Below are 653 nucleotides of genomic sequence, written 5' to 3'. Positions count from 1 at the left end.
AAACCCATCAAAAATAACCAAAAGTCATCGAAAAATGAAAATCACTAAAAATCCATTAAATAAACAAAGTTAAATATATATAAACGAGAGGAGGTAATCTGATTGACTGGATAAAAAAATCAATTTAATCTTCCCGAAATTCATTTACCCGGGTTTCAGTACCGTGAACCCTTTACGAAACTTCCAAAACGTCTAGCTAGAGGTGATCCTGGTATTAGCCGAGTGGATAAAGCATGTAATAAACGTGATATTGCTCACAGTAAATGAAAAGCTAGAGATGATAGACATGTAACTGATAGAATGTTGTTCAAGATCGAACTTTACGTCAAGGAGTTGTTAGAGGAGTTATTAAAGTTAATATTTGGTCTTGGTCTGTTTAAAGTGTAGAACAAAAACTGAAACAACATTCAAGAATCTATTGTTAAAGGCATGTTAAACCTATTGTTAAAGGCATGTTAAACCTATTGTTAAAGGCATTTTAAACCTATTGTTAAAGGCATTTTAAACCTATTGTTAAAGGCATGTTAAACCTATTGTTAAAGGCATGTTAAACCTATTGTTAAAGGCATTTTAAACCTATTGTTAAAGACATTTTAAACCTATTGTTAAAGGCATGTTAAACCTATTGTTAAAGGCATTTTAAACCTATTGTT

Source organism: Limulus polyphemus, unplaced genomic scaffold (genome assembly GCF_000517525.1).
Source record: "Limulus polyphemus unplaced genomic scaffold, Limulus_polyphemus-2.1.2 Scaffold4621, whole genome shotgun sequence".
Classification (NCBI taxonomy): Eukaryota; Metazoa; Arthropoda; class Merostomata; order Xiphosura; family Limulidae; genus Limulus; species Limulus polyphemus.
The sequence above is the reverse complement of the archived record's forward strand: the minus strand, read 5'-3'. Positions refer to the sequence as shown.